At 46.9% G+C, this 12,025-nt stretch overlaps 1 protein-coding gene across 2 annotated transcripts in view; it reads left to right on the plus strand.

Annotated features, from left to right (window-relative positions):
• The first annotated feature begins 822 nt into the window (after window positions 1–822).
• The window catches only part of LOC147665606 (sodium/calcium exchanger 1-like), a 459,980-nt gene continuing 448,777 nt past the window's right edge, over window positions 823–12,025 (plus strand). The window contains exon 1 of one of the 2 annotated variants that reach the window (XM_086949653.1): window positions 823–2,947. The gene's annotated coding sequence lies outside the window, so the exon portion shown is untranslated. The remainder of the gene's footprint in view (window positions 2,948–12,025) is intronic. The other variant, XM_086949654.1, reaches the window with a different exon arrangement.

A 12,025-nucleotide genomic window follows, 5' to 3' on the forward strand; every position in this document is an offset into this window, starting at 1 on the left:
GTGTTACAACTTTGTTTTTTTAAAGTTTCAACGTCTGGATAGCGCTTCCTGTGTTTTCTCTTCGTCATTTGGTCTTTTATTTGATGTTGCCAGCTGTACGTTCGTTCCCTCTCGCCCACTGTAAAACGTTGAGTAAGGCCTCTGTGTGACTATCAACATCTTAACTCTAAAATGCGAGAGAGTTCCGCCGGATCTGGCAGGAGGCAGCCTGACCCGGTGCTCGGTGAACTTATATCAGCCTTCCAGTTCACTCAAGGCTGACAAAATATATCTCACGCTCCCTTTCGCATCTCTCTGTCGCTTGCCCCCTCTTCCCTCGCCTCGCTCTTACATTCAAGGCACACTCCCCGCGCCCCTCCCCCTCTTCTCGCCTAGTCTGGGATGTCAGAAACCTAAACGATGCGAGTACCATACGTTTAACATCCAGGCTTGTGTCTTAGCTGCTCCCTCCCCCGCCATCGCATGGCATTAATCCCGTGCCCAGCCTTGCATTAATACCCTTCGGATCACCACCTGCCCCTCACCCCTCCTGGTATCTGTGGCGCTGCCATTTACTTCATTTGTGTGTTTACTAATTTATAGCGTTACTTATTGATGGGTTCTCTATGGCGCTGTCTCGGAGGGGCCTCTCCGCGGTCTCTTCGCCGTTCCTCCCTCTCTCTGGGCTGCAGCGGTTTCCTGATGCAGGTCGTATCTCTCTCCCCCGCCCTCCCTCCATCAGCAGCCTCGCACGCGGCTCCCAGGGAGGAGGGGGCTAGCTTGTTGCAGACAGCAGCATCCCTGAGTGCGTCCCTGCCAGAGCATCTCTGCCTGCATCCCGGCCACTATCCCCGCCTGCGTTCCCGCCGGAGCATCCCTGCCAGAGCTGCCCAGCCAAAGCATCTCAAGCTACTTCTCCCGTTGCGCTCCTTCGCGCATCACTACCAAAGCCTCTCTGCCAGAGCATCTCTACCTGCATCTCTCCTCAGCATCACGGGTAGAGCTTCTCCACAAGCTTCTCCCTCACCCTCCCTACGAGAGCATCTCGCCCTACACCCCTTCTCACCATCACTTAAATGAGCCTCTTTGCCTGTATCCATTCTGAGCATCCCTGCCAGAGCAACTCTGCCTGCATCCCTCCTCAGCATCCCTCCCAGCGTATCTCTGCCTGCATCCCTCCTCAGCATCCCTCCCAGCGTATCTCTGCCTGCATCCCACCTCAGCAGCCCTCCCAGCGTATCTCTGCCTGCATCCCACCTCAGCATCCTTTCTAGCGTATCTCTACCTGCATCCCTCCCCAGCATCCCTTCCAGCGTATGTCTTCCTGCATCCCTCCTCAGCATCCCTTTTAGTGTATCTCTTCCAGCACCCCTCCTCAGCATCGTTTCCAGCGTATCTGCCTGCATCCCCCCTCCGCATCCCTTTTAGCGTATCTCTTCCTGCACCCTCCCTCAGCATTCCTTCCAGCGTATCCCTGCCTGCATCCCTCCTCAGTATCCCTTTTAGCGCATCTCTTCCTGCATCCCTCCTCAGCATCCCTGGCAGACAATCTGCGCCTACATGGACCCTCGCCATCACTCTTAGTGCATGTCTTCCTGCATGCATCCGCGTCAGGGTGTACCAGCCTGCATCCGCCTAGCAGCAGCCCTTGGACCGTCACTATCCGCTACCCAGTTTGAACCTCTCTGCTTGCATCGCTCCTAAGCCTCCACGCCTGCACCTCTTCCAGAGTTTCTCAAATACAGCGTCCTGGTTGCCTCCCACCCACAGCACCTCTGCCTTCCACAATTTGCCACTCACGCCCGTCCCCCTTCAGCCCTTCTGTCTCTGAGGATCCGCGAACCCCAGACCCGGGCCAGCAGTAACTCAGCTCTGCAGGAGGGGCTCCCACGGGTGCTCTGTTCGCCCCGGCCCGCGCGACAGGGACATGGGGTTGTGTCCACGTTAGGGCAGAGGTAAGGGCATGCGAAGGGGGAGCTGAGGAGGCAGAGCTGAGACTAGGGGGGGACGAAGGCTTAGGTAGGAGCGGGACAGCGGGGGCACATGGTCCATGCTGAGGGGGTGTTGAAAGAGAGAAGGGCGGCAGCTGAGATGAATGTGATGAGAGATGGGGAGTGCCACCAAATAATGTGAAAGGGGTCAAAGGGAGGAATGACGGAGAGGTGCCAAAGGTCACGTGAACTGAGAGAAGAGAAGGAGAGACTGACCGGGGTCGGAAGGAGAAACTGGCCAGTGGCAGAAAGGTATGAGGGCGGAAGTAGTCAGGTGCAGTAGGGGGCCCTGACCAGGGTAGCAGGGGCAAGGATCAGGAGCGGAAGTGGAAACTGATCAGCCGGGGAACGAAACTGACCAGGGAGTAGGGAAAGGTGGTCAGGGAAACGATGGTCGGTCATTTCACGAGATCAGGAGAAAAGATACCTAGACAGAGGGGCATGCCTGAGGGTCAGAGCTGCTGGCTTGGCCAGAGGAGCCGATGACCAGGAAGAGACAGCGGTGCACTGATCCCCTCCCAGGGTCACGAGGGAGACTGCCCACCCCTTGGAGAGGCCTCAGAGAGGAGAACAGGGATCGCTCAATCAGACGGACGGGGAGAAACCTCAGTGCGCCCAAACCTATCTAGCCAGATGCGCTATTCTCACCAGTCGACAACAGGCAACATGGCCACCCACCCCAGTCCTGGAGGGCACGCGGTTGCGCAAGCGACCCAGGCTGACCTCTTCAGCACATAGCCTGAGCCTCTCTGGTAGATTCTCCTGATTGCTGAGGCACTCTCTAGGCACTATCTCTGTCCTGCCAATGGCAAATCACCATCTACAAACCACAGGCCATCGCACACCGACGGGTCGCTGCTGTTGTCCTCTTCCTGAAGGGGCCTGAGTCCTACAAGCAGTGTCCTGTCATAAACAACCCCCCTACTGCTCCAGGGGTGTCAACAAAGAGATATCTCCACCGACCACACCTTCGCAAGGTATGTGTTTCCAGGGTACTCCGGACAGCGCTTGCTCATCTCTTTGTACATCTGCACACAAATCGATGTGTTTTTATGGGCTTCGGGGCGCTGGAGGTAGAAGATATAACTTCAGGTGCTAGCTCAGCAGCTTGAGCATTTGGTGGCCTTTTAAGAAGTCATGTTATTTCTTTGAGCTTTCGGTTATTGAGCTGTAAGTTAATGAACCCCCTTCACCTTGCTTTTATTCTTCACCATGCTCTGTACCTCAGCAACATCTGCATTATTTCTTTCTCTTTCACCAGATTCTGCAGCCTCGCCTCTCCCCAGACCAGTTTATTTTTTTCACTTTGCTGCCAGCAGTTCTTAGCCTCTGTACTCCTGGCCCGGCGCTCCATGCTTCTTTCCCTCCCAGCCCTTGTGCTCTCCCAGCTCTTTTCTAATCCTTGGTAGTCCATCTTCTCCTGGATTCTTTCACTCTTTCCTCCAGCTAGTCCACCTCTTCCTGCAGCACTCCCTCTTCTTCTTTTCCACACCGCTCCCGTGAAGCGCCGTAGCTCATTCTTTTTTCCACTCTTCCCCCTGCTTCTTTTTCTGCAGCCCTTCTGTCTCTCCCTGGGCTCCCGCACACCCTCCTCCCCGTCTGTAGCACTTACTCTCCTTGATGTTGCCAACACTTACTCCATTCCATAGACTCCCTCCTCACCATGCTCCGCCCCCTCAGTGGGGGAGAGGACCGATAGTGGGCAAGGCGTCTTTACATTTGCATGCAGAGTGTACGTAAGTGAGGCAGCGATGTGTAGGGAGTGTTGTGTGGGGAATTGTAATGTTTGTGCGAGCAATGTGCGGTTTAACACTACAGGCCAACCTGTGCTAGGTGGTATGTTGATTGCTGTGCAGTGCCGTCTTAACGCATGGGCACGCTGCGCAGTTGCCCTGCGGCCCCACGAGCATAGGGGCCCCACGCAGACCAGAACTTAACACAAATTTTCCGTTAAACATTTTTATTCCTTTGAGTGATTGTGTAGGCAGGGCTCAGTGCACTACTTTGCCCAGGGGACTTTAATGCTATTGAGACGGCCCTGTTGCTCTGTGAAGTATATGGTAAAGGTGTGAAGCCAATGAGTAAAACGACAGCCTTTTGTGATTCGCTGAAAAAGGTTGCACGTTTTTACCCACGCGTGTACAGGACCATTGGAATTGTGTGATTCTGCTGCTTCGGCGTTTTCTACATAATTATGGATTTGCCCCATTGCCCAAAAAACATCAGCTTCTGTATAATTTGCAGATTTAAAAACAAAAAGTTTCTACCTGAAATGGATCAAACATTGCTAAAAACGCAACAATGTATGTTGCTGTGCAGTGGCAGGCTTTTGTCGCTTTGAGGCAGGTCATCTTTCAGTTGCTGATTGCTGTATTTAGGTGTTTTACTGATACGAATGAGGTGAAAGCTTGTCCCATGCAGTCTAGACATGCAAAAATGTAAAACTAGTGAAGTGGTACTGCTTCAAAATGTGCCCCATTATGCCACATAATTTGCCTTTTCTTGCTGGATAATTTAGTCAACCCTGATGCACAATTTGGTCCTCCCTGCTGTACAATTCCATTGGCCCATATATCATGTATTACAAAGACAGTTTCCTCCTTAATATTACGGTGAATGCATCCGCAATACCAAATTCCTACTGTTACTAGTTGAGCCATGCAGGGAGACATACACCCCATAGAATGATTTACTACCTGAAAATACTATGAACAAACATAAATAATGTAGGAATGGTGACTGATGTTTTGGACTACTTAGATTAAAGCAACAAACTATTTAGTTGTGTATATTCACATCATCAACTAGTTTAAGAAACTTGAAAACATCTGCAGACACAAATGGTGAAGCCCAGCACTAAACACTTGGCTGCCTTTGTACCTCCAAAAACTCACAAAATTGTATGTTAGAATACTGTCAGCAAAATTATTGTTTGAAAAAAATACTGTGCTCTGAACATTGTTTACAAAAAATATTGTCCTATTGGGTTTATGTTTTCCACTATATATAGGACACAATATTTCGACCAGACGATATTTTGGTTATTATAATCTGGTGCTATTTGACTAATGCTACAAATGTCAGTTAGGAGTGTCACATAATGACAGAGAAAAGGTTTAATTTCACACTTTCAATGAGATCAGTGATATGTCCTCCTTTTGGGATCTGTGTCCAGTATGGTGATTACAAATGTTGGGTCAGTGAAATGTCCTGTTGACGGAACCTGTGTGGATTCTGGCGATTACAAATGTTGGACCAGGGATATGTCCTCACTGAGGGGATCTGTGTGGATTCTGGTGATTACAAATGTTGGGTCAGTTATATGTCCTCCTTTTGGGATCTGTGTGGATTCTGGTGAATACAAATGTTGGGTCAGTGATTTGACCTCCTTCTGAGATCTGTGTGGATTCTGGTGAATACAAATGTTGAGTCAGTGATATGTCCTCCTTTTGGGATCTGTGTGGATTCTGGTGTATAGAAATGTTTGGTCAGTGATATGTCCTCCTTCTGGGATCTGTGTGGATTCTGGTGATTACAAATGTTGGGTCAGTGATATGTCATGTTGATGGAACCTGTGTTGATTCTGGTGATTACAAATGTTGGGTGAGTGATATGTCCTTCTTGATGGGATTTGTGTGGATTCTGGTGATTACAAATGTTGGGTCAGTGATATGTCCTGTTGATGGAACATGTATGGATTCTGGTGATTACAAATGTTGGGTGAGTGATATGTCCTTCTTGATGGGATTTGTGTGGATTCTGGTGATTACAAATGTTGGGTCAGTGATATGTCCTGTTGATGGAACCTGTGTGGATTCTGGTGATTACAAATGTTGGGCCAGTGATATGTCCTGTAGATGGAACCTGTGTGGATTCTGGTGATTACACATGTTGGGCCAGTGATATGTCCTGTTGATGGAACCTGTGTGGATTCTGGTAATTACAAATGTTGGGCCAGTGATATGTTCTGTTGATGAAACCTGTGTGGGTACTGGTGATTACAAATGTTGGGTCAGTGATATGTCCTTCTTGGTGTGATTTGTGTGGATTCTGGTGATTACAAATGTTGGGTCAGTGATATGTCCTGTTGATGGAACCTGTGTGGATTCTGCTGATTACAAATGTTGGGTTAGTGATATGTCATCACTAATGGGATCTGTGTGGATTCTGGTGATTACAAATGTTGAGTCAGTGATATTTCCTTTCTGATGGGATCTGTGTGGATTCTGGTGATTACAAATGTTGGGTTAGTGATATGTCATCACTAATGGGATCTGTGTGGATTCTGGTGATTACAAATGTCGAGTCAGTGATATTTCCTTTCTGATGGGATCTGTGTGGATTCTGGTGATTACAAATGTTGGGTCAGTGATATGTCCTCCTGACAGGATCATGTACTTTCTAGGTATTGCAGATGTTGAATCTGGACTATGTCACCTCATGAGGACAGTGTGCAACCTGAGGTTTTCCAGTGTTGGAGCAGAAGTATGTCCCTTCTTAGCAGATCAGCGCCCACTGTGAGGCTTGCAGGCGATGAAAGGGGGAGTAGGGTGGTCTTTCCTCTTAAGGACATCTCTGTGCACTTGAAAGTGTCAAAGTAGTGGATTAGGAGCTGTTCCTGGTAAGGAGATCTTTGCACTCTCTGAGGTTTTAAGGTGTAGGACCAGGGGGCGAGGGGGTTCCAGGGCAAGAAGATTCATGCCACTTCTGAGGTGTTCAATGGTGCTTCAGGGCCTGAGGGGTGTTACTTCTATGAAGATCAGTGCACGCTCTCAGGTGTTGGATTAGGGATGATGAGTGTTACTCTTACGAAGATCAGTGTGTACTCTCAGATGTGCAGTTGTTGGGTTAGGGGAGTGAGAGGAGTTCCTCACGTGAAGATCACTCTATGCTCAGATGTATGCGGAAGCCGGATCCACAGGAACCACGTTCCCTCCTCCTGATGAGATCGGTGCACAATCCCACATCTGCTGCTGGCGGGGCAGGATGTGCTCCTCCTGAGATCAGTGTGTAATGCAATTACAGGTTTGCCGTCGTTGATCCTAAATTATTGTAACACATGTATAAAAAATGCTGTCCTCTGAGTAATGTGGGATATATGTGATCTGCTTCGCGCTAGATGTGTCAGCGTAGGTAGTGTGCCGTGTATGTTCTGTTTAGAGGGTATGGGTACTGCATACATTAATGCAGGGTGTTACTGTGCTTGCATGTTAGTGTCAGTGTGTGGGTGTAAGACTGCGCTGCTCATCCCATGATATGCCTAGAGAGCCTTGCGGAGACTTCCGGTTTCCGCTCTCGCAAAACAAACACATCTGCCTCTCTGTCAGGGGATTTGAAGAGCATCTTTTTACATGTTGCCTGGGGGTGAAGCCTGTGAAGTGAATATTTGGAGTGGAATTTACTCATTTGCACTCACTGAGGAGCAGCAGCACCCTCATTGCGAGTGTTTTTAGACCTGCACTCCCTTTTTTGTGTTGTGTGAATCTGGTTAGAATGTCTTAGCTGCCATTTTTTTCAGGTCAATTTGTGACTAGCTGTTCCAGTCTAGCTTTGAACTTTGCATTCTGAGACCCTTTCCTGGTTTTATAGTTAGATAATCAAGAATTTAAGACCCAGAATGCAAAGAATAACAAGCATTAGCAAAACCAATCGGTCTCGTCTTTGGCACTTATTGGCTTTGCCAATGATGTTACCAATTACTTTATTTACATTGCATATTTTATGTAAATAAAGATTTTTCATTTGTTAACATTTATAAGCTCTTTGCTGTAGTACAATTTTGTCAGTAAGTGAAAATTACTTTACTAAGTATTAACAAAGCCAAGAAGGCTTGGATCTAAAAGGCTGACGTTTTCCAATGCTTGTATGGTACATGTGAGTTGAGTCGAATCTAGGTCGCCGTGTGAGTTCTGGCTGTGGAAGAGTAATCACAACAAGGCACTATTGAAAGCTCCAGTGCTGAAGAAGAAGTCAGTGTGAATTTGTGGGCCGTAACATTGTTCAGATTATATGCACAACCAATCCGTGGCCTATCTCCAGTTTGTACATAGTGATGGTCACATTTCTACCATTTATACTTCTCAATTCTAATTATTTACAACAAAATAATTAGTATCAAGCTGCTAACAAGCACTGACGAAGCCAGTTGATCCAGCTTGTTTTAAGCATATGTTTATTGATGCGTGATATGTCTGGATGCAATAGCAGAAACCTCACAAAAGGGCACTTAAATGCTGGTCAGGCTGCATGTTGTGATAAGCGCACAAGAATGTAGTTCACACGATTTAAGAGGCATCCATTATTCCTAAAGCTATATCCATTTAGGGAGATATATATATATATATATATATATATATATACATACATATGGTCCAGTTGAAGGCTTTCCACGAAACGTGTCGACCGTCCTGTTGTTTTTTGCCCATGGTGTCAGAGAAAAAATAAAAAATATTTAAAGAGACATGCCTTGCTGTGGAATACCTCTGCGCCGTGGATACTCTGGTGAGGGATACTGTCGAGCTGTTGTGAAGATATATATATATATATATATATATATATATATATATATATATATATATATATATATATATATATATATATATATATAAACACAAAACCATTTTCTCCCGTTCTGGAGCCCCCGACCCTTCAGGGCGGCCTCAAACAATGGGCACGGAGCAGCCCATCCTGTAAAATCCACACAAAGAAACCTTGAGGCCCATTACTGGAGGTGAAGCTTTTATTCAGCGTCCCAGCAGCACAGCATGCTTTCCTTTCTAACGTTTCGGCGCTTAATGGCCTTGCTCACAGATGGAAAGTCAGATTACAAAGTGCATTCATGTGTGCTTAAGTAGGTACATCACGTGACTTGGTGAAAGAAATAAGAATCCCATAGTGCAATCTACCTTTAAACAGATACACGATCTGGTAGTCCTCCGATATTTCACCATCATTGGCAGTTCTTTACATAGGTCAAAAAAGCACTGCTGTTAATGTATATATATCAAGCTCCAAACTGCCCCTCTGGCAGAAACGCACACGGACACTGAACTGGAACATGTCCTTTTATCAGGTCAAATGCCACCCATGTGCAGAAAGCTTCCGCAGCTTCCGTGGATAACTCCTGACATGTTTCGAAGCAATGGCGCTTCTTTCTCAAAGGCTTAACATCATCATACTTCCACAGGCACACCTTCTTTTAAGTTTCGAGATTAATGTCACGCCCTCTGATGGACAGGGAATTCTGGATCTCGTAGTGTGCCAATATTGACCCTGAATGGGTGCACTTAATTTCTACTGCTTCTGCACATTTAAAGCCCTCTGATTGGCCTTCGCACATCGGTACATTAAAATCCTAAGTCAGCGTCTCACAAATGAGGCCGGGGAGGATACCGGGCCCCGTGACACCCAGTCCTCTCGGGTTGGTGCGTTTCTTGCGGCAAGGGCTGCCGCGTATACATCAAGCTCCAAACTGCCCCTCTGGCAGAAACGCACACGGACACTGAACTGGAACAAGTCCTTTTATTAGGTCAAATGCCACCCATGGGCAGAAAGCTTCCGCAGCTTCCGTCGATAACTCCTGACGCGCTTCGAAGCAATGGCGCTTCTTTCTCAAAGGCTCAACGTCATCATACTTCCACAGGCACACCTTCTTTTGAGTTTTGAGATTAATGTCACGCCCTCTGATGGAGAAGGTATTCTGGATCTCATAGTGTTCCAATTTTGACCGTGAATGGGTGCACTTAATTTCTATTGCTTCTGCACATTTAAAGCCCTCTGATGGGCCTCCGCACATCGGTACATTAAAATCCAAAGTCAGCGTCGCACAAATGATATACCACCATATATATATATATATAATTTATTTTTAACAGAGTTTTATATAGCGTGAACTTGACCCAAAGGTATCAGAGCGCTTTACATGAGCACCAGTTGTTTTACATGAGGACACATTCATTTGTTTTAGGCGCGGGGAGATTAGGTGATTTACCCAGAATCACAGGATGTTGCACGTCCTTGCTGAGACTCGAACTCGGTTGAGGTCGACCCCCTAGCCGTTAGGCCAACTCCTCTGCCCTGATATTGGTCTGGGTACTGCTTGAGAACTCTCTGCCAAAGTATATGTAGCTCTTGGATTCACCTATGGTAGCCGTAGTAAAAAATACTATGCCAGGCGTTTACTCTGGTGGAGGCTGATAAGCCATGAAAAGGCAGTGCAATAGTTACTTTATGACAAAAATCCAAAGATATTTAAAAATAAAAATGTTGTTACCTAAAGAACACATAGACCATAGTAAAATATGTACTGGAAAATGAAACCCCAAGAGAACTGACTCTGTTTCAAATACCACCCCAAGTTGTATGAGGAAAAATGGGAGCATATCTACAGCAAGTTTTACGAGCATTGGCAAAGCCAACAGGTCTGGCACTGGCTGTCAGCCTATTGGCTTTGCCAATGCTTGTTTTGTAATTTCTTTTAAAGGTTTTTGTGGAGGGGGTTGCCAGAACCTTGTCAATATAAAGAAACTGGCTAAAAGCAAAAACAGTTTTTGGTCTCAAAAAGCACACTTTGCCATTGCAGTCCCTGGCACTGAAGGATACCACTTTGTGTGCGGATATGGTCCTTGTGAAAGAGCAGAATGCAGTCACTCACAGTCTAGTTAGCCAATGCCTTAAGTGGGAAGACCCACTGCTCCATGCTGTAGTGAATGACACAAGAACAGACTAATGAGTGAAGATGGCTTGCTGAAAGCCTGTATATATAAGTATTTCACATATAAATGTGAAATTTCAGCAAAATCATAAGCTCTCGGCTAACACCAGCCCTAAAAATGGGAAGCAGGATTCTGCAGTCCTGTAAAGTTATATGCAGTTCTTTTTAACACCAGATTCTCGTGATTCTGTTCAAGGTGCTAGGTTAGCATGTTGTGGACGAATGAAGCACGACCACTCATAATTAATGTGTAAAAGCCTGTGTTTAATGGAAGCAAGAGCTTACAATTATAAAAAGCAATCACACAATCTAAAATGTCCCTAGTAGCACTCTAAATTAGCCGTCCCAGACTTTTTCAAATAAGCCTTCTCCCTCCCCTAATACACTGGCACCCCTAAACTTTCAAAGCGTCCTTTCTTTTTTAACTTTACTTATGCCAGTCATCATACTTCCATCCTTTCCCGGTTCCTACAGCTCACCTCTTGAACTTCAAATACTAAAAACCACTGCTTAATTTGAGCCGGAAGTTTCATGTGATTGGCACTGGCAATTGGTTGTCAACACCGGCGGCCGTTACAGTCTGCCACAAGGTGGCAATGTCTGGCTAATTTAGAGATGACCACAACAGTTAATCATTATTTCAATATACATAAAAAAATACTATAACCTGCTGCCCAAGCCATTCCTATAGCTTTGAGGGCCTAAATTAGCCTGAATTTTCACACCCGTAGGAGTGTGATGGTTAGTAGTTGTGTTTGTTACTATGGTTTGCAGCGCTGTCAGGTGCAAGCAGTAGTGGCCTCCTGCTGAGAGCCCCGGCACTAATTTTTTACAAATAAAGCACTGGTGCAAAGGCTCCCAATATCTGCTCCATCCTGCTCGCACTAGGACCTGGACTGCCTCGCATTCCTCTCTTTTTAGGTCTCGCCTGAGCCAATGCGCTTGCTGCGCATTGCTCCGGCGAAATTATAGTAAGCGGAAAAGAAAAGTCTGCCAAAACGGCTGTGGATCGCATACAGTTCATGTGATCTATGCGCGTGCACACCGTATAACACACCATCATTTGTTTGTGCCTCGGCATCAGACTTCAAAGATTGCCGCTCCCTCCCCCCCCCGGGTGCACATTGCACACCACAATTTGTCTGTGCCTCGCCATCAGACTTCAAAGGCTGCCACTCCCCCGCCCCCATCCCCGCCACAGCAATGCCGAGAGCTCTTTTCTGGACGAAAGTGAAAGCCTACCGTGCTTGTTTACAGTAGGCTTGCTCCTCAAATGCTGTTGCTGTGTTGCCATCTCTCTAGGGACACTCAGCTTGAAAACACTCGACTTGCTAGCTGCAAT

This window comes from Lissotriton vulgaris, unplaced genomic scaffold (genome assembly GCF_964263255.1).
Source record: "Lissotriton vulgaris unplaced genomic scaffold, aLisVul1.2 SCAFFOLD_705, whole genome shotgun sequence".
NCBI lineage: Eukaryota > Metazoa > Chordata > Amphibia > Caudata > Salamandridae > Lissotriton > Lissotriton vulgaris.